This window comes from Prionailurus bengalensis, chromosome C1 (assembly GCF_016509475.1).
Source record: "Prionailurus bengalensis isolate Pbe53 chromosome C1, Fcat_Pben_1.1_paternal_pri, whole genome shotgun sequence".
In the NCBI taxonomy this organism is placed as follows: Eukaryota; Metazoa; Chordata; class Mammalia; order Carnivora; family Felidae; genus Prionailurus; species Prionailurus bengalensis.
In genome coordinates, this window is record NC_057345.1 from 24,619,302 (window position 1) to 24,641,238 (window position 21,937).

Below are 21,937 nucleotides of genomic sequence, written 5' to 3' on the forward strand. Positions count from 1 at the left end.
GTACTTAGGGTCATAAATACGTCCTCGGAAAGTCTTGATGTCCAATGAATCTTTGTATTGGAAAACACAAAACCTGCTATTTTTACTACTTTTATATTTTCTCTGAACTTAAGCGAGAATTATTTTCTCATATCTCAGACTCTCTGGATTTTCCTCTTCAAATAAAATGCTTGCGACCTGTAGAGGTTTAGAAAAGGTTATCCCCGACCAAAACGAGTGCCTCAATAAAGGGCAAAATTCCGTGGAAATCGCTTATATTTGACGTTGCTAAACTTAAGTACAATAATGTCACATGTACTTATACAGTAATTGTGGGCACGCCTAAATCCCTCCCTCTTTCCTAAACCAAATTCTCCAGATCCTAGAAATCCAGCCCTTCTGCCCTCCGGAGGCGCCTTTCTCAACGTAAAGTACAATTTTAAAATTTAAGCTCCTGCCTAAATAATGGTTCTGTAGTCAACTGCCAGGGAACCTGGGCACCCCAGAGCCTCTGGAGGGTGCAGCGGGGTGTAGGCTAGGGCAGGGGGAGTGGGCGAAGCTGCTGGTTGGTGCCTGAAATCTGTGCGTTGCCCCTTTAATTGTGTCCCCAGCCCTCGGGCGTTTCTGTCCAACGCCCACGTCAGCAAATACCTTTTGTTTCTCTCACGTTGGGGCTACTTGTTTTAGGGCGCAAAGGAGCGGCTTCGAAAGTGGGTATTTCCCCTGCCGAAGACCAGGAATCCTCCCCGAGCCCGCGCGCGCGACCCGCCGGTGCGCCGCGGCCCGCGGTAAGTGGCTGCGCGCGGCGCGGGCGGAGGGCGGGCGGGGCGTCGGGGCTGCCGGGACGGGCCGCGAGCCTCGCTGCGGGCGGAGGGCGGGCGGCGGCGGGATGCGGCCCGGGCGCGGCGCCCCCAGACGTCCCCGGGCCGGGAGAGCGGCGGGAGGCGCAGAGGCGGGCGGGCGCCATTTGCAGCCCCGGGCGCAGCGGCGGCGGCGGCGGCGGCGGCGGCGGCGCGCCGGTTCCGAGGGGCTGGGGACGGTCACAAAGGCGGCGCGGGCGGCTGGCGGCGGGGGCCCCCGGCCTCGGGGCGGCGGCCCGCGGGGAGAGGCGGGCGGCGCCGGGGCGCACCGGCTCGGGACCCCGAGGCCGCCCTTCTCCGCGGCCGCCCGGCCGCCCCGCCCGGCCAGCCCCTCCTGCGCGCCCGGGAGGGGCTGCGGGACAATGGCCGCGCCGTCGCCGCCCGCGCCCGCCGCGCCGCCCGCCCGCCCGGGCCCGGCCCGACCGCGGCGCGGGGAAAGGCGGGAAGGCGCGCGGAGCCTCCTGGCGGCGGCGGCGGCGGCGGCGGGAAGGCGGCGCGGGGACGGTGCCCGGCGTGTGTGGAGCCGTCGGGCGCCGCGGACTCCCGGAGGGTCGGCGGCCGGCCGGACTCGGGCTGCGGGGCGAGTGACGGGCGGCCCGCCCACTGGGGCGGCGGGGGGCGGGCGGGCCGGGGTCCCGGAGCTGCTCCCCCGCGTCCCGGGCGCTTCCTCGGGAAGGTGGCTCCCTAGGCAGTAGTCCGAGTTTCTCCTCCAGCTTCCATCCTTTGGTTTTATGTCGTGATGCAACAGATCCGGGCTCAGAACCGAAGGCAGACTTGCTACACCTAACACATATTGAGCCATAATTATTGGCTTATGACGGAACCGCACAAACGCACCTTCTACCCATGTGTAGACTGCCTCTTTTGTAAGTTAGCGGTTTGGCCCCTTCCCCTTCAAATGCGCTTGTTTAGCATTGATTGTGCTCCTAGGCAGACTCCACATCTTTCCAAGAAGTGTTAGGTTTTCGTTCTCTCTTAAAAAAAAAAAAAAAAAAAAAAAGATATAATCGATATGTAACATTTTGTGTTAGTTTTCATTTAAGACGTCTTTGGAAGCAGTAGATTCCCACCTAGTGGGCTTCTAACTACACACGTCAGTATTCTGTTCTCAATAAACGTTTCTATTTGTGGAACTTTAGTAAATGGAGTGCCTTCACCTATATGAATTATTTCACTTAATTTCACATAAAACAGCAACCCAGTTAGGTCGATGGTTATTATACTTTTCAGATGAGGAAATGCGTTATGTGCAGAATGTAACCCTTAAACCAGAAGGTGAACGATGGCAGCCTCCCAACGCCCTTGCCTCCTGTTCTTGTTCTTCATTCCCTCCTAAAGGCACCTCCAGAGTCTTCTGGAAAGCAAGTCAGTCACTTTGCTTTCCTGCTCTAAAAACCTTAATTGATCTTTATCAGAAAAAAAACTCCAAAATCCTCAGCAGAAGAACCAAGGCTCAAACTTCCTCTCTAGGGTTATCGTCCCCAAGCTGCAAATATGGGTGGGTTTGTGGAACCCCTGAGGCAAGAGTTCTTCACTGATAACCGGTGATCAGGTGTCTATTTCTGGGAATCTCCCTGGCCACACCAGTGGTAAACGGGAAGGGAGAATCTAACCCCAGCCCTTGGGTAGGTTAGACTCTAAGATGTCAGCAGAAGGCATCCTGAAAACCTGGGTTCTTTCCAGGTCATGTAAATTTCTGACCCCTTGATACTTGATTCATCCTTTATAATTTCAGCCTTATTTCCTATAATAAAACTGGGTTTCTGTTTAATAGGTTTAGCCCTTTCAGTGATATAATTATATGTTTATAATATTTAAAGGATTTGGTGTAAGTTTTTGATCCTCTTGAGGGAAGTTTTTGTCACTTCTTTGTTCAGAATTGGTCAGTGCCTCCCCATTTTCAATGGTTCCCCATCTTACTCATAGTAAAAGCGAAGGCCTTGTAAAAGTTGGTCCCATGATGTCTTTCTGGCCGCACGATCTCCCCTTCCTTTCTGACTCCATTTCTCATTGCTCTCTCCATCCCTCCTTAATGTTCCTCCAGTCCTCCTTGCCTGCTCCTTCTTAGAGCCTTCGCCCTTCATCTGCCTGGAACACTCTTCCCTTAGATGCCACATGACTATCTCACCTCCTTTGGACTTGAATGCCAACTTCTCAATGAGACTTTTCCAGCTATGGTTTTGATTTTCTTAAACATTTTAATACTTCATTTTAAATCTTACCAGGGTTAAAAGATGTTCATTCACCAAAGAATTCAATTACCATGCTAGTTAGCCCAAATTCTTTGACTCAGGGATTTTTGCTAGGGAGGCTAATAAGATTTATTTTGGTGACCCTGATGGACACACTAAATTCTAGATTAATGATTATATATCTTAAAAGAGATGGTCTTCTAGCCCACAGTCTTAATTCACTGTACTTGTTACCTAAATCTTCAATCATAAAATATGTGTTTTTTTCCTTCTATTCCAAGGACATTTGAACTTTGGTTCCTAAAACATGTAATTGACTTGTCCATTCACCTGTTTAAAGATCTTTCAACTGGGAATCTAGATTTCTTTAATATTCTTAGGATTTTATGATATTTAACTCTATCTCTTTTATAGATATCTAAAATATTTCGTTGAATTTTGGATGTCCCACATGAATTAAAGTAATTTGCTGTTTCAATTTATAAAGTCAATCTACCAAGAGAAGAAAATTTGAAGCATATTACCCATTTCCATGACTGAATCACATATTTTGAAAGTAACTTAAAGCTTTCTTAATGGTGTGAGTACAGTTATGAATGTAGGTTATGTTAATGTCCTGTGGATGTAAATATTACCAAGTTGTAACTGAACCCAATTTATAGGACAATTCCTATTGTCCTGTAAAAGTTGCTGTTTTTGCTCCTGCCTATGTCTCTACTGCCTGTCTTAGTGTAGTCCCTTTCCATGTCTTGCTTTGACCATTGCGATAAGCTTTTAAATTGGTCTCCCTGGGCCTGCCTCTCCCACCTTTTCTCTTCCATGCCCTCTCAAGTTTTCTTCTGGTAATGCAAATGGAATCATTGTAACAATAATACCTGATATTTATTGAGCCCCAGCTGCAGGCTGGGTCTTGTGCATACTCTCTGGACAGAAGAGTGCAAAACTCAGGGTTGTTGGTTTAGGGTCAGTCAGCCAGAATTCCAGTCTCTGTTCACTTGATCCTGTGCAATCTTGGAAGTTTTTAGAAATTTTCCGCATGTCTCAGTTTTTTTATACAGTGTGCATCATGGATCGCAGCTTGAGGCTGTTGTGAGGACTGCAATAAGTGTATAGTGTTTAGCACAGTGCCAAGTAAACATTCAAATATTAGCCATTTGGGGGTGCCTGGGTGTCTCAGTCAGTTGAGCGTCGGACTCTTGCTTTTGGCTCAGGTCATGATCCCAGGGTAGTGGGATTGAGCCCCGGGTTGAGTCCCAAGTTGGGCTCTGCGCTGAGCATGGAGCCTGCTTGGGTCTCTCTCTCTCTCTCTCTCTCTTTCTCTCCCTCTCCCTCTCTCCCTCCCTCTCTCATTCCCTCTCTTCCTCTGCCTCTCTCCCCTGCTTGCGCTCACTCTTTCTGTCTGTCTGTCTGTCTCTCTCTCAAGAGCCTGCTTGAGTCTCTCTCTCTCTCTCTCCCTCTTTCCCTCCCTCCCTCCCTCCCTCATTCCCTCTCTTCCTCTGCCCCTCTCCCCTGCTTGCGCTCACTCTCTCTCTCTGTCTCTCTCTCTCTAGGAGCCTGCTTGAGTCTCTCTCTCTCTCTGTCTCTCTCTCTGTCTCTCTCTCTCTCTCTCTCTCTCTCTCTCTCTTGCAAGCTATTTTTATTGAAGTATAACTTACAGGTCATAAAATTCACCCTTTAAAGTGTATGTAATTCAGCGGTTTGTAATGTATTCATAGAGTTGCACAACCATTGCCACCCTCAAATTCCAGAACATTTTCACCATAATATAAAGAAACCTCATACCCATTAACCATCACTCTCCATTGCTGTATCTCCCTAGACCTGTGACAACCACTAACCTGGCCTGTCCCTATCTGCCCATTCTGGACGTTTCATTTATTAAATTTTTTTTTAACGTTTATTTATTTTTGAGAGAGAGAGAGAGAGAGAGAGAGAGAGAGAGAGAGAGAGAGAGGAGAGAGGGAGGGGCAGAGAGAGGGAGATACAGAATCCGAAGCAGGTTCCAGGCTCTGAGCTGTCAGCACAGAGCCTGACATGGGGCTCAATCTCAGACTGCAAGATCATGACCCCAGGCGAAGGATAGCTGACAGAGCCACCCAGGCTCCCCTGGACATTTCATTTAAATACAATCATAAAATATATGGTCTTTTGTGACTAGCTCCTTTCACTTGGCTAGGGGGTTTTAAGGTTCACCGATGTTGTAGCAAGTATCAGTACTTCTGTTCCTTTTCTTGGGCTAATAATGTTCTATTGTATGGATGTGTCACATTCTGCTTATGCATCCACCAGCTGATGGACATTTGAGTTGTTTCTATGTCTGAGCTATTATGAATAATGCCTCTGTGAACATCTGTGTGCAAGCTTTTTTGAGGACAAATGTTTGTATTTATCTTGGGTGTATATCTAGGAGTGGAGTCATTGGATTAAGTAATTTTTAAAAATAGCTTTATTGAAATTCAATTTGTATACCATAAAATTCACCTATTTAAAGGGTAAAATTCAATGATTTTTCGTCTATTCATAGATATGTACAACTGCCACCACAGTCCATTTTAGAACATTTTCTTCACCTCAGAAGGAAACCCTCTACCCTTTAGCTCTAAGGCCACTCAGCCCATCCCCCTCCCCACAACCCTTCCTCCTAGCCCCAGGCAACCACTTATCTACTCTGTCTTCTAGATCTTCCCATTCTGGACTTGCACAGGAATTGAATCCTATAGTAGGTGGTCTTTTGTGATTGGCTTCTTTAATTTAGCATAATGTTTTCTTTTTTTTTAATATTTATTTATTTTGAGAGAGAGAGAGAGAGAGAGAGAGAGAGACAGACAGCATGAGTGGGGGAAGGGACAGAGAGAGAGAGGGAGGGAGGGAGGGAGGGAGACAATCTGAGACAGGCTCCAGGCTCTGAGTCGTCAGCACAGAGCCCAAGGCCTGGTTCCACAAGAACTATGAGATCATGACCTTAGCTGAAGTGGGATGCTCAACTGACAGAGCCCCCCAGGCACCCCTTATTCATTCATTCATTCATTCATTCATTCATTCATTCATGTTTATTTATTTTTGATAGAGAGCCAGAATGTGAGCGGGGGTGGGGCAGAGAGAGAGGGAGACACAATTCAAAGCAGGCTCCAGGCTCCGAGCTGTCAGCACAGAGCCTTATGCAGGACTAACCCACAGAGCGTGAGATCATGACCTGAGCTGAAGTCGGAGGCTTAACCAACTGAGCCACCCAGGCACCCCATGTTTTCAAGGTTCATCCCTATTGGAAGCATGTACCCGTACTCCAAACCTTGTTAAGGCTGAATAACATTCCATTGTATGCATATTCCATTTTCCCCTTGGTGGACATTTGGGTTTCCACCTTGTAGCTATTCTGAATAATGCTGCTATAAACATTTGTATACAGATTTCTGTGGGGACATATGTTTTTATTTCTCTCGGGTACATACCTAGGCGTGGGATTGCAGGGTCCCATGGTAACCCTATGTTTCATCATTTGAGGAACTGCCAGACTGCTTTCCAAAATGGCTGCATGATTTCACATTCCCACATTAGTGTCTGAAGGTTCTGATTTCTCCACATCCTGGCCAACACTTGTGTGTGTGTGTGTGTGTGTGTGTGTGTGTGTGTGTGTGTGTTGTAGCGATCCTAGTGGATGTGAAGTGGTATCTCACTGTGATTTTGATTTGCATTTCCCTAATGGCCAATGATGTTAAACATATCTTTATGTGCTTGTTACTATTTGTCTTAATTTATTTCTTATTCCATGAGTCTTATTTATCTTAGCTATTATCTTATTTAATCCTCTTAACAGACTTCCTTAGAGCCTCTTAACAGTCAATTTCCTCATTTTACAAAGAAGAAACTGATGTGTAAAGTAGCTTGACTAAGTCACACAGTCACTGGTAGGCCTATAATCATGTCACTCTTCTTAAAATCCTTCAAAAGTGCCCCGAACCTGCAAAAGTGGAGGCGCTTCAGGATCTGGTGCTTACATGCTTTTCTCGTTTTATCTTCCACTATCCCTCCACAGGCCTTAAGTCTGTAGCCACAGCAACATTTTTATCATCCCCGAAGAAGAAGGCGTGCTGTTGAATACCTGCCTGTGCCTTTGCCCTTGGTGCTGTATCTGGAATGTCCTTTGTGTCCTCTTTTTCATGAATGAACTTTTACTCCTCCTCCAAATAATAAAGAAAGTACAAAATATACGGAAAAATAAACAAATTAACCTGCACTTACCTCTGAAAACCTTCAGGGCTGGTGTGAGAGAGACAAGAGAGAGGAGGGTTGTGGTGGAGGACGACTTTCACTATCACTGACGGGAATCACTGCTATCTGTTGGCTCAATGGAATCTTTTTCTTTTCACGCACCTTTAACAAGGAACCTATCCAGTGACACTTGCTTTTGCCTCCGTTTGAGGATTTCACAGAAATGTGACATCGCGTTGTCTTTAAACGGATTCATCACTGCCACTGCTACTGCCTTATTCAGGTAGTGCTTTCCTACAAAATTTTGCACCGTTTCCCACGTTTTACACATCTCCCTAATCTCATTTGAGGTGAGGGATTCCTCCTCCTTTTTCTCCTCCTCTTCTGCAGAGGAGATGCAGCCAGAGACATCAAGTCTTGCAATTTTGGCCACTCACATACCTCGTTCGTACTTCTCAGTGATTTCCCACTTCACTTCCACCATAATCACCTCCTTCTTCTCACCGCCTTTCTTTTCACCCTTCTTCTGCGTGGGGGCCATTGTATACGCTCACACGGATGCTGACTACAGTACGGTATTAATAAACTCTTGTCATCGACTGTATTTAATGTAACTGGCAATAAGGCAGCAGAGGAGAGGGTCTATATCGGCAGGCAGCCTGACCTAGAATGAAGCAAAGCATTCCTAAGCTTACTTTTGTATGGAAAAGCAGAGGACTGTTGTCCATAGGTGCTTTGAAGTGACAAAAAATACACGAGTGCCTGTTGTGGACACCTCCCAACGTTCTGAAAAATCACTGATTGCTGTCAAACACTGCGTCCTGAGAGCAGTCATCTGAGCATGGGAGATGATCACCCACAATCCCACAGTGAGAGAGAGAGAGTGCGCAAGAGAGAGATGAGAACCATTGATTCGGTTGTGATCATGGGATGTTCAGCGTCAGGTACTGCTTGCATTGCAAGACGTCGCTCGCTTATCAAGTTAACATTTATTAGAAATGTTTGTTCGTCTTGCAGAGCACCAGCAGAACAAGTTACTCGCAATCCAAGGTTTTACTGTATTTTTTCCATTGTGTTGTGACTTCATTTAAAAGTTTCTTTCTTGGGGTGCCTGGGTGGCTCAGTCGGTTGAGCGTCTGACTTTGGCTCAAGTCATGATCTCACAGCTTGTGAGTTAGAGCCCCGCGTCGGGCTCTGTGCTGACAGCTCGGAGCCTGGAGTCTGCTTTGGATTCTGGGTCTCCCTCTCTCTCTGCCCCTCCCCCACTCAATGCTCTGTCTTGCTCTGTCTCAAAAATAAATACAAACATTAAAAAAAAAATTTAAGGGGCACCTGGGTGGCTCAGTCGGTTAAGCGTCCAACTTCGGCTCAGGTCATGATCTCGCAGTCTGTGAGTTCGAGCCCCACGTTGGGCTCTGTGCGGACAGCTCGGAGCCTGGAGCCTGCTTCAGATTCTGTGCCTCCCTCTCTCTTTGCCCCAACCCACTCGCATTCTGTCTCTGTCTCTCAAAAATAAATACACATGAAAAAAAGTTTCTTTCTTCCTCGCTGTCTCTCTTTCTCTGACTCTCTGTCTCCATAGATAGTGTGGTGTTCCAGAGCACTGACCTTTGATGTGTCATCATCTTTGTATTCCCAGAGTCAGAGAGAGACTGCCAAAGAGTTGGTGCTCAATAAATATGTATTGAATAAATACATTTATCCTTTCGGTTTGAGGATCTTTCCTTCTCATAAAAATAGAATAAAAGGGTTTTGCTTTAAGAAAATTAGAGAAGAAAGCATATAGAGCTATGTGGAGTTCAGAACAGGGTAAAGTATTCAATCAAAGGTTGAAGTTGCTCTCTTTCCATTTTTTTTTTCCCTAACCCTTCAGAAAGTCTCCACTGCTGTTGAATCCTTCCTTGGATCTCAGCAGCATCTGAACCATCGAGGGTACAGCAAATACCTTTGTGTCTGCTTCAGTTCCCTCTGTCTCACTGGTTCTGTTGGGTAAGGTGCAACATAAGGTTTTTATGGTTCCAGGATATTTGGGAGAAGCTTTATTTCAAGATCTACATCTACAGTGTAGTTTCCATCAACAGAAGATACCAGCAAACCAAAAAAAAAAAAAAAAAAAAAAGGTGGGGAGGGGGATGCCTGAGTGGTTCAGTCAGTTGAGCATGGGACTCTTGATTTTGGCTCAGGTCATGATCCTGGCGGTGTTGTGGAATCGAGCCCTGCATCAAGCCCTGCGCGGGGCTTCACACTAAGCATGGGGCCCTGCTTAAGATTATTTATCTTTTGGGGCGCCTGGGGGACTCAGTCGGTTAAGCATCCAACTTCAGCTCAGGTCATGATGTCACAGTCCGCGAGTTCGAGCCCCGCGTGGGGCTCTGTGCTGACAGCTCAGAGCCTGGAGCCTGCTTCAGCTTCTGTGTCTCCCTCTCTCTCTGCCCCTGCCCCGCTTGCACTCTGTCTCTCTCTCTCTCTCTCAAAAATAAATATTGAAAAAAATATGTCAAAAAAAAGATTATTTCTCTCTCTCTGCCCCTCTTCCCCCACTCGCACGCACACACTCTCTCTCTCTCTCTGAAAAAAAGAAAAAAAGAAGATACTAGCAAACCAAACAAGGCCATAATTTTATCTAAGGCCTTTTTTTATTTTTTAAGACTTTCTTAATATGTACATTAAAATAGTATCCTAAGCCTAAACACTAAAATTAGAAAAAAAATTTTTAATGTTTACTTTCGCGCGCGCGCGCGCTCGCGAGAGAGAGACAGTGTGAGTGGGCGAGGGGTAGAGAGAGGGAGACACAGAATCCGAAACAGGCTCCAGGCTCTGAGCTGTCAGCACGGAGCCCGACGCGGGGCTCGAACCCACGAACTGTGAGATCATGACCTAAGCCCAAGTCAGACGCTTAACTGACTGAGCCACCCAGGTGCCCCTAAACACTAAAATTTTAACTTTCAGATTATAAATCTTATGGAGAGTATAGATCCTATTCTCATGAAATCTCTGTAATAAGTTTAAAAATCTAAATGACAAAACAAGCTCAGTGTTAACAAATGTATGGGTATGAAGATGTGAGATAGAAATGTAGATATAGATATAGATACAGATACAGATACGTAAAATGGAATAACATTCAGCCATGAAAAAGAAAGAAATCCTGTCATTTGCAACAGCATGGATGGACCCAGAGGGCATTAATGGTAAGTAAAATAAGCCAGATAGAGAAAGACTAATGCTACATGTTATCACTTAAAGTTTTGTTTTGTTTTGTTTTGTTTTTTTCAACGTTTATTTATTTTTGGGACAGAGAGAGACAGAGCATGAACGGGGGAGGGGCCGAGAGAGAGGGAGACACAGAATCGGAAACAGGCTCCAGGCTCTGAGCCATCAGCCCAGAGCCCGACGCGGGGCTCGAACTCACGGACCGCAAGATCGTGACCTGGCTGAAGTCGGACGCTTAACCGACTGCGCCACCCAGGCACCCCAAAGTTTTTTTTTTTTTTTTTTTTTTAATTTTTTTTTCAACGTTTATTTATTTTTGGGACAGAGAGACAGAGCATGAACGGGGGAGGGGCAGAGAGAGAGGGAGACACAGAATCGGAAACAGGCTCCAGGCTCTGAGCCATCAGCCCAGAGCCCGACGCGGGGCTCGAACTCACGGACCGCGAGATCGTGACCTGGCCGAAGTCGGACGCTCAACCGACTGCGCCACCCAGGCGCCCCAAAGTTTTTTTTTTTTTAATGTTTATTTATTTTTGAGAGAGAGAGTGAGACAGAGTGTGAGTGGGGGATGGTCAGAGAGAGGGAGACACAGAATCGGAAGCAGGCTCTAGGCTCTGAGCTTTCAGCAGAGAGCCGACGCGGGGCTCGAACTCATGGACCATGAGATCATGACCTGAGCTGAAGTCAGATGCCCAACTGACTGAGCCATCCAGGTGCCCCTACATGTTATCACTTAAATGTGGAATCTCAAAAAAAAAAAAAAAAAAAAAAAAAGTGAAACTTGTACAAATGGACTAGAAAAGTGGTTGTGAGGGGCTGGAGGGTGGAGAAGATAGGGAGAGGTTGGTAAGAGGGCATGAACTTTCAGCTCTAAGGTGAATAAGGTCTGAAGATCTGTAGTCTAATGTGGTGACTATGCTTGATAACACTGTATTGCCTGATTGAAATTTGCTGAGAGAGTAGAACTTAAATGTTCTCACCAAAAAGCAAAAACAAAAACCCCAACATCCCCCAAAATCAATGACAGATATGTGAGGTGACAGATTTGTTAATTAACTAGATGGAGGGAATCCTTTCACAGTGTATATGTATATGAAATCACCACGGTGTAACTTTAAATATCTTAGTTTGTCAATGATCCGGTAACTGAAGCCGAAGAAAATCTGAATAGCAAACACCCAGGTTCCTAGAGCATAATTAAGGAGGTAACATTTGAAAGGGAAAATGGCAACAATTGTTTTTAAAGAATAGCTCTTCCTTAGGGCGAGGTCTACAATAGCTAGTTAGAGTAGCTTTAACTAGTTGCCCAGTGAGAATGGAGTTTTGCTATCTTCATGTACCCTGGGGTTTTGGAAAGATCACTTTCTTTGGGTACAAATATGATGGACTCAGTCACATTTTTTTCTGTGTCCACCTTTGTATAAGTTAGCATTTTACGGGCCACAAGAAAATGTATGGTAGGAAAATTATAAACTGTTTACTTTTTCAACTCAGTTAAAAAAGTGTTTTAAAGTGGTCTGCATAATTAATAATAGTGATTTTATTATTATTACTATAATCATAGCTGACATCTGCCAAGGGCTTGTTATAAGCCAGGCACTGTTGTAAGCACTTTACTTAGATGATCTTCTCATTTACTCTGTCCTGTAACTGTAGAAGATATTATTATTATTATTCCATTTTATAGAATGAGAAACTGAGGCTCTAGGAAGTTAACTTCCTGTGTTATCTAGTTGTGTGTGGCAGAGCCAGAATTTGCACCTGGATAGTCTGATTCCAGAGCCTGTACCCCTGAGCACACTACCCAGTACTGCTGCTCACAGACAGACTACTCACCCTTCTGCTTAAATTTTGAGGCAAGCGATGTCCTAATATGCCATCTGGGCCCTTTTGCAGGAAAAAGACACCACACCAGTGTTTTAATTCGTTTACTAAAGGGAATTGAGTGCTTACAAAATCCCTGGAAAGGCCGGGAGGAATGGGCTCCAGGCTGGGCCTGCAGAAATCATTCCCAGAACCAGACTGCCAACCAGGTCCCTTAGGGGAGGGCATCAGGAGGCCGCCACAGCACTGCTGAGTTCCAGATGACATTGCTAGCTGCAGTTCAAGGGTCAAGAAATTGCTGTCCCCAAACTGCCCCTCAGCACCCACCAACTGGTGACAGTTGTCTCCACCCAACCTATGTCTAAACAGCCATGAGTGACGCTCTGGAGACTGGAAGGCTGCTGCAGGAAAATCCAGTGTTTCCATAAATGTGCTTGCCAGCATTAATGCCTAAGCAGCAGAAAGATGGTCCCCGCCTCATTTCTGCCTTCCAAATCTCGTAGAAGAACATCTGATGGATGGACCCTATTTCACATGGGGAAACAACTGTAAAGGAGTCTGGGAAATGTACTTTTTCATTTACCAAAAGGAAGTAATAAAGGATGCTGAAGGTTAATACACAAACTAATATCTGCTAGGGTAGGGGCGTTTGGGTGGCTCAGTCGGTAGAGCATGTGACTCTTGATATCAGGGTTGTGAGTTCAAGCCCCATGTTGGGCATGTATCTGTTAGGGTAGAACGTGGTGGTTAGCCCTAAAAACGATATTTTATCCATATGTAAAAACTGTTTCGGGCACAGACTATATTCAGAATTCAGTGCTCTTTGGGGCGCCTGGGTGGCTGAGTCGGTTAAGCGTCCAACTTTGGCTCAGGTCGTGATCCCATGGTTTGTGAGTTCAAGCCCCACATCGGGCTCTGTGCTGTCAGCTCAGGGCCTGGAGCCTGCCTCCGATTCTGTGTCTCCCTCTCTTTCTGCCCTTCCCCCGCTCGTGCTGTTTCTCTCTCTCTTTCTCTCTGTCTCTCAAAAATACATAAAGAATCTAAAAAAATTTTTTTAAGAGAAAAAAAAGAAATCAGCGCTCTTTAAAAGCTACAGAATCAACTTTTGCTTTCCACCATACAGACCCAGTACTAGTTAGTGTGCTGTTAAGTACCTTTGTTGAAATAGTAAAGCTATCACAGGAAGTCCCTTTACTGAGTGTCCTCCTAGCTCACTGGGCTGGGTGATAGATGAGCTTTTAGTGTAGGAAGGAGTTGTTTTCAAAAATTAATAATTTTATTCCCCCAACTACAGTTTTCTCCTCAAAGATTTTTGTAAGCCTCGAGGCAGCAATGTTTTGAATGGTTTAAGTTGCCAGAATTCAGACCTCCTCATGAGTGGGTAGTTGACATGCAATCGCTTTATTAATTTAAATATATTTGAATGGTTCTTCTTTCTCTGGTGGTGTTTTCAGGATACTCATTTAAAAATTATTTCAGTTTGTTTCCTTCTTTCTACTGGCTTGTATTTTCTAAATTTTCTGTAATTATATAATACCTTTATAATCAGAAAAAAAAAAAGACAGATTACCTTAAAAAGTGATCCCATTACTTTAGGCAAAAATTTTTTGGCAAGAATTCTTAACTGATTGGTTTAGAAAGCATCAATTCATTTTCCACTGCCTGTGGACACCAAGCCTGACACTCTCTTTGATTAACAAAACTTCATGGTCAATGAAAAACATAATCAAACCGATTTAAAAAAAAAAATTTTTTTTTTTGGTAATGGCAAAGGTTTGGAATAGAATAAAAACTGAACATTTTATAACATTGTTACAACTGATATTACAAATTATGGTACACTCAGGGAACCCTGAGGGGCAGGAAAAAAAAATTGTGTTACACTCTGGTATAATCTGGCAAATTGAGTAAGTTATAAAAGATCTGGTGACTGTAGTAGGGCTTTCTGAACATATTTTTTTCCCCCACTTCCCGCAACCATACAGTTTTCCAGAAATGTTGCGTTTTTCAAGTTGAATCTTTAAAGCTCTTCTGTTTGGTTTTCTTGCAAATCATATTAGGCCACTTGGAGGCAAAGGGTAATAAGACATGTGTTGCTGTTTTAGTATCTCATCTGCTGGCCTGCCTTCGAACAGCTGTTGTCTAAAGAAGTTTATTTTATTGTCACAGTTAAAAAGTGTGTCTGCTTTCAATTTGCCATAATACATTTTAATATCAGAGCTCTCTTCTTGCAGATTTGAATATTAAGGTTTCCGTTAGAAATACAAATTTATTTATTTCCATTAATTAATCATCTGTGCCGATTATCTATTTTTACGTGCTCAAAAGTGATACCTGATAAGGGCTGCCATGTAATTTATTTCAATAAGTATCTTTTAAGGACCTTAGCAGATGTTTCTGTCTCTTATAATGTAAAAGTACATTGTAAATAGCTATTTGCTCTCTCTACAGGACAAACCTTCATATACAGAGTGTTTTTGACTTGGAACCTTCCCTTTTTTACTCCACTCAATTGACTTAGCAGGGTTTCAAGAGCAGCGTTCATAAATTTGCAGGTATGAACAATTTTAATTCTTGATATTGTATCTAACTTAAATATATAGACAGAAAGTAGAATTTCGTAACTATAGATTTTATATGTCAGAGGATGGATTTATTGCTTGAAAAGTCACTGTATAAAACATTCAGCATTCTGATTTTCTTGGCCGGGTCTCCCTGTTCACTTATTGCTAAATTTTTAATCCATTGCCTCTCTTGTGTATGTATACCTTCCATTCTGCCTTAATCAAAGATTCATATTATATTAGAGCTGGAGATTATGTAGGCCCATCCCCTCAATTTGCAGAGAAGGAAATGAAGCCTAGAAAGGTGAAGGTAGAGTCCACGGACACAGAGCCAACTGAGTAGTAGAGCTAGTGTCAGATCTCTCAGCTCTTCCCCCGACACTTGGGCAGGAGTATAGCTCAGAAATTACATCCCGCAGCTTTGGAGTCACTGTCTGGGTTAATACCCTTTTCTGTGGGGAGAATAATACCACCTACCTGATGGGTTGTTGTGTGTGAGGATTAAAGAAGACAATATATTGTGCTTCTGCTGTTATTGTCTGTGGCCCTTTTTACTTCCCGTTGGGTTGACCCCTTCACTGCTTCTTGAAACTCCACACCTTGGCTCACGGTTGCAATGCTGTCCTGATTCTCCCTGTAATTCTCTGTGACACTGGCTTCTCTTCCCCATCTTACTCCACAGATGAGGGCAGCCCTCCAGGCTCTCATCTCAGCCCATGTTTCCTGTGAGCCCCTCCATCCCTGTTTGCCGAGATCTTCCACTTCTCTGTCTTCAAGTCTGACTTACCCCCTGAGCTTCAGATCGGCATTTCCAGTGGCCCCATGGCCGTTGCTTCCCGATTTCCCATTCACCTCAAACACGATGAATTTAAAACCAAAGCCATTCCCTTTCCCGTAAATAAGTTCTTCTAACTGACTTCCTAATTTCTGTTAGTGATACTACCAAACCCCCAGGCTTTAAGAATCCCCACGTTCTCGGGGCGCCTGGGTGGCTCAGTCGGTTAAGCGGCTGACTTCGGCTCCGGTCACGATCTCGTGGTCCGTGAGTTCGAGCCCCGCGTCGGGCTCTGTGCTGACAGCTCAGAGCCCGGAGCCTGTTTCAGATTCTGTGTCTCCCTCTCTCTGACCCTCCCCCATTCATGCTCTGTCTCTCTCTGTCTCAAAAATAAATAAACGTTAAAAAAAAAATTTTAAAAGAATTCCCACGTTCTCTTTATAGCTTTCTAGCCTTCCACAGCCAATGACAAATTGTGGTACCCTCTGGTACAATCTGGCAAATTGAATAAGTTACAAAATATCTGGGTGGCTGCAGTGAACATTTGTAGTAGGGTTTTTCAATCAGCCATCAAGACCCGTGGATTTATTTCCCGTTGAAGAATTTTTCATCTTTTCCTTCCTTCCCATTCCTGCCATCATCACGGTGTTCAAGCCATTAACCAGATCCACAGTTGCCAATAAAGTAGCTGTTCTTTCACTTGGAAATGGCTGGGTTCTTTTTCTCTCTCTCTCCCCCAGAAATACAGCCTCTTGACTTTCCATGCTTGTTCATTTAGCACATGCATCTTGACTTAAGTACAGACACAGAATATCCTTAACTCTGAGAACTTCCAAAATATCTTAATCTTGAATTACAACCTAGATCTGGCTAAATGTAAGACTCATGCTTAATATTTCACCCATATGTTTGACAGACTTTAAAATTTTTTATTTTTGAATATATTTTTAATACTCAAACCTCAAAATATTTAAAAGTTTACCATATAAAATCTCCCTCCCATTCTTGTTTCCTGTCTCCCAGATCCCATTTCCACTCCAACTGGCAACCACTGTTCTACGTTTCTTGTTAATCTGTTTAGAGTCTCTGCTTATTTTTTTCCCGTGTGTGTATGTGTGTGTGTGTGTGTGTGTGTGTGTGTGTATACATAACTTAACTATGCTTTTTACAAAACTTAACTATGTGTCATAGCCATCTTTCCATATAGCTATCCCTTATTCGTGGATATTTTTCTAACCCTTCACTGTCACAGTTGGTTCTTCAGTGAATAACCATATACGTGTGTCTTTCTGATTATGTACCAGTGGCCCCGTAGCATAAATCCCCAGAAGTGAAATTGCTTGGTCAGAAAAGATACGCATTCGTAATTTTGAGAGCTGTTGCCAAACTGACCTCCAAGGGGTCATACTAATTTACATTCCCACCAGTAATGATTGAGGGTACCTGTTTTCCCACATTGTTATAAATATTATCACATTTTTGGATTGGATTGCTGCCTTGAGAGGGGAAAAAATGATACATCAGTGTGGTTTTAATGTGCATTTATATTTTATGACCAAGGTTAAATATACTTTTCATATGATAAGGGACATTCATATTTCTTTTCCTGGGGACTGTCCTTTGTCTCATTTTGTCTCATGGTTATTGTTCTTTTACTTGTCAATTTCTTAGAAGCTTGGTGTGTATTGAGATGACCCTTTTCTCTGATAGACTCCTTTACCATGTTGTCATATGCCTTATGCCTTTGCTTGTGGTATTTTTTTATTATGATTTTTTTTTGCTATTCATGTTTCATCTTTATGTAATCAAATGTATCAATCTTTTATTTTAAAAAAATTTTGGCGGGGGGAGCACCTGGGTGGCTCAGTCAATTAAGTGTCCAACTCTCAGTTTCGGCTCAGGTCATGATTTCGTGGTTTCATGGGTTTGAGCCCCGCATTGGGCGCTGCGCTGACAGTAGAGAGCCTGCTTGAGATTCTCTCTCTTCCTCTCTCTTTACCTCTCCCCCACTCATGCTATCTCTCTCAAAATAAATAAATAAAACTTAAAAAAAAATTTTTTTTATCAGTGTTTATGGCTTTTGTATTTTGAGTCAGAGGCCCTTCCCACTGTGTAGTCTTCCATATTTTCTCTTAGAACTTTTATGGCTTTGTTTTCACACTTAAATGTTTGATCCATATGGAACTTATCCTTGTATGAGATGGGAATTGTAAATCCACTTTAATTTTTTTTTTCTGGAAATCTAAAATTGCCATTTATTAAATTGCTCAGTTTAAAATTTTTTTTTTTCAACTTTTTAAATTTATTTTTGGGACAGAGAGAGACAGAGCATGAACGGGGGAGGGGCAGAGAGAGAGGGAGACACAGAATCGGAAACAGGCTCCAGGCTCTGAGCCATCAGCCCAGAGCCTGACGCGGGGCTCGAACTCACGGACCGCGAGATCGTGACCTGGCTGAAGTCGGACGCTTAACCGACTGCGCCACCCAGGCACCCCAAAATTGCTGTTTTTTATGACAGGCTTATCGTCTATTAAATTCCCACCTGAAGTAGGGTGTCTGTCTGGATTTTTTTAATTTTTAAAGATTTTATTCTTGAGGCGCCTGGGTGGCTTGGTCAGTTAAGTGTCCGACTTCGGCTCAGGTCATGATCTCACCGCCCGTGAGTTCGAGCCCCACGTCGGGCTCTGTGCTAACAGCTCAGAGCCTGGAGCCTGTTTCAGATTCTGTGTCTCCCTCTCTCTCTGCCCCTCCCCTGTTCATGCTCTGTCTCTCTCTGTCTCAAAAATAAATAAACGTTAAAAAAAAAATTAAAAAAAAAAAGATTTTATTCTTTTAATAATCTCCACACCCAATGTGGGGCTCGAACTCACAGCCCCGAGATCCAGAGTCACACTCTACCGACTGAGCCAGCCAGGCACTCTGGAGTTCCAAATATACTCCACTGGTCTTTTGCTTTATCTCCCTCACCACAGTTTTCTTTACTGAGGAAGTATAATATAATTGAATAGATGTTGGTGCTAACTCCTTCTCTTTATTCTTTTTTTGTAATGTTTATTTATTTTTGAGAGAGACAGAGCGTGAGTGGGGCAAGGGCAGAGAGAGAGGGAGACACAGAATCGGAAGCAGGCTCCAGGTTCTGAGCTGTCAGCACAGAGCCTGATGAGGGGCTTGAACCCACAAACCGTGAGATCATGACCTGAGCTAAAGTTGGATGCTTAAACCAACTGAGCCACCCAGGCACCCCCTCTTTGTTCTTCTTTTTTCAGAATTTTAACTAGCTATTCCTGTGTGTTTATTTTTCCATAAAACTTTAGCATCAACTTGCATTGATCTTAAACTAACCTGCTGGTGTTTTTATGATGCTCATGTTATTACAAAATGTCTTAGGAAGAACTGACATCTTAACATGTCGAATCTTCCAATTCGAAAGGCTTGGCTTTCGATAGTCTTCTTTTGTGTCCCTGTGTTTTCTTCCTATTATGAGTCTTGTGCACTTCTTGTTAAATTTATTCCTAGTATTTCGTATTTTTGATGCTAAAAATGGGAGTCTTTTATTCCATTATATCTCTTACCTAATGTGGGTGTCTTTTTGTATATATGAAAGTTAGTGATTTCTAATATTAATTTTATAATCTCTTTCCCTTCTACTTGTTTTTGATCATTTTGCAGTTGAGACTGTTGTATTTCCCAGGTATACAGTAATAATATCTGCAAATAATGATAATTTTACCTCCTACTTGCCAGTGGTCCTTTCTCTAGTTTCTTTCTCAAGTTAAATGCCTTGGCTAACACCTTCAGAACAGTGTTAAATAATAGTGGTATTAGTGGGTATCCTTGTTCTTTTGCTGGCTTTACTGGAACGTTCTATCCAGATGCTAGGTTTTAGACTGAAACAGATAGATATATTTTATCACCACAAGGTTTTACTGAGTACAGATTATGGACCAGATGCTGTACCATAAAATAGAGATTTAAAAAAAAAAAGAAAATGAGGGGACACCTGGGTGGCTCGGTCAGTTGAGTGTCTGACTTCCGCTCAGGTCATGGTCTTACAGCTCGTGGGTTTGAGCCTCGTGTCGGGCTCTGTGCTGACAGCTCAGAGCCTGGAGCCTGCTTTGGATTCTGGGTCTCCCACTGTCTCTCTCTGCCCCTCACCCACTCACGCTCTGTCTCTCAAAAATAAATAAACATTTTAAAAAATTAAAAAGAAAAGAAAATGAATATGACTCTGCCTGGCTTCAAAGAGTTTACAGGGAAAGACAGATACACAAATTAGTGTATTAACTGTATTAACTTCCTTGCTGGTCTCTGCAGCATCTGTGTATCCATATTATGGATGTCACAACAAAGTTATATAGAGTATACAGTGGAGACACAAAAAAGGGTGATAGCTGATCAGCTTAAGCCCCATGTCAAGATAAAGTTCCAAAGAACAAGGTACTAAAACATACTAGCTTAGTTTGCATTGAAATGTTCTCATTAAATTCATTATAAGATGTCCTTCGGAGGCAACGTATAGGGAAAGTCACGTGAAGAATCTTTGTTAGTTCAGTAAGGACACTGGTGAGAATATTTATCAAATGCCTCCAACATAACAAACATTAAACTAAGGCCAGGCATACACACAGACATGATCTCTGCTCATATGGATGTTACAGTGTAGCAGGGAAGCACCTTAAGATAGACCAATAGGGGCGCCTGGGTGGCTTGGTCGGTTAAGCATCCGACTTCGGCTCAGGTCATGATCTCACGGTTTGTGGGTTCAAGCCCCACAAAAAAGATAAATAAACGTTAAAAAAAAAATTAAAAAAAAAAAAGATAGACCAATACAATCCAGCACTTGCCACGAAGTACATGTATAAGGTACATTGGAGGGAGTGTGGAGAAGTTGAAATTAACATCAGCCCAGGGAAGTCCAGGAAAGCCCCCAAGGGAGGCTCTGTTTGAGCTGACTCTGAAGGAGGAATGAGAGCTTCTCAGATTGAGAAGGATGGTTTTATTGTAGCACAGGAACAATATGTACAAAAGCTTGGCGGCCTGAAGGGTACTGTGTGTCTGGGAATTGGCATGTAGCTCAAGGATGGGAGGCGAGGTAGGTGGTAGGAGATAAGCATGCCGAGATTGACAGAAGCTGGGTCCCAAAGAGTATTAAATCCATTCATAGAAATAGGGATTTTATCCAGCAGGCAGGAAGGAGCTATTAAAGAATTTTAAGCAGCAGAATCCAGAAAGATAACATACTTCAGGGTGGATTGAAGGGAGAAAGATAAAAGGCAAGGAGACCAATTAGGAAGTTTATTGTATTAGTCCAAATATTCTCTATGATGACATTTAGTGTCCTTATATAAGGATTCATGTGACAAATTCCTCCTAGAAGTCAGTGGCAGAAAAATGCTCATTTTTACTGGGGAGGTGATGTGAACACTAGATAAATCATTTGTTTTCCCTGTTGTTTGTTTTTGCCCTGGATTCCAGAACAAATGTTGTTAAATTTAAGTGTATAGAAATCATCTCATTTCCTTTAAATGTCTAATTTCTGTTTTCAAATATGTTGTATATATATTTTATTTAAAACTACTTGCAATTGCTTTAAAAAAGATAGATAATCACTTCAGAAAATGTGGACAAATATAAAGAAAAAATATAAATTCCTGAAATTATGCAGTCTCACCTCTCCCCAAGTGCATTCATCCTAAATCAGGGACACTCAGCCTCTACTACAGCAGAAATATAGAACTCATTACTTTGCAAGGGGGCAAATTCTGTTGTTGAACAGCTTAATCCACTACTTCTCTATTTGTTTTACCAAACCCGCAGGAGGAAATGTATTTTACATCATGACCCAGTACACACATATTTGTGATTCTGCGTATTACTCTCTCTCTCTATCTGAAACAAAAAAACTCATGAAAGAATTCTTACTACTTGAAATAAGCCCTAATATTTTAAATTCTATTCTGTGTTCTTTAAAATCCTAAATTGGGGGCGCCTGGGTGGCTTAGTTGGTTGAATGTCCGACATTGGCTCAGGTCATGATCTCGTGGTTCGTGAGTTCGAGCCCCACATCGGGCTCTGGGCTGACAGCTCAGAGCCTGGAGCCTGCTTCCAATTCTGTGTCTCCCTCTCTCTCTGCCCCTTCCCCGCTTGAGCTCTGTCTCTCTTTCTCTCAAAAATAAACATTAAAAACAATTAAAAATAAATAAATAAAATAAAATCCTAAATTGATTTCAAAACCCACTAATGGATTGAGACAAGCAATATGATAACCGTTGGCTTAGTACTTAACCACACCTCAGTTTGCTGGCATATAGGTATGAAGGC

General features: G+C 43.4%; 1 protein-coding gene across 3 annotated transcripts in view; it reads left to right on the plus strand.

The window, feature by feature from the left end:
• Window positions 1–321: 321 nt before the first annotated feature.
• The window catches only part of ZBTB8A (zinc finger and BTB domain containing 8A), a 71,029-nt gene continuing 49,413 nt past the window's right edge, over window positions 322–21,937 (plus strand). Inside the window, exons 1-3 of one of the 3 annotated variants that reach the window (XM_043574414.1) lie at window positions 322–405; window positions 667–767; window positions 14,729–14,832. The gene's annotated coding sequence lies outside the window, so the exon portion shown is untranslated. Of the gene's footprint in view, window positions 406–454; window positions 768–14,728; window positions 14,833–21,937 lie in introns of those variants that run through there. The other 2 variants (XM_043574413.1, XM_043574412.1) reach the window with 2 other exon arrangements.